General features: G+C 36.2%; 1 pseudogene; it reads left to right on the forward strand.

Moving 5' to 3' along the window:
* LOC110428435 (putative receptor protein kinase ZmPK1) overlaps positions 1-271 on the forward strand; it is a 3,334-nt pseudogene that overhangs the window by 1,738 nt on the left and 1,325 nt on the right.

The following is a 271-nucleotide window of genomic DNA, read 5'->3' on the forward strand; positions in this document are numbered from 1 at the left end:
GTTTTCAGAAATTCTGATGATGGTAGGAATAGGTTCAATTGCTTCTCAGGTGTGGATTCTCTCCGAGATTGTTATGTTCTTTATTTGTTAAGGGTTTTACATGCCTTGTTGATGAAGACTACAACTTCTCACATTATGTTCAGTAAAATTCAATCAACTGTTAACTGGCATTGAAGCAAAGGTCTTTTGTGTCTTTTGTTCATCTCTTGTCTGATTGCTAATACAAAACCCGTGATTGTTCTTCAATTGCCCCTGTAGGAGTTCTTTTGAA

The sequence above is a fragment of the Theobroma umbraticum genome, unplaced genomic scaffold (genome assembly GCF_002168275.2).
Source record: "Theobroma umbraticum cultivar Fairchild unplaced genomic scaffold, ASM216827v3 scaffold_115.0, whole genome shotgun sequence".
Lineage (NCBI taxonomy): Eukaryota > Viridiplantae > Streptophyta > Magnoliopsida > Malvales > Malvaceae > Theobroma > Theobroma umbraticum.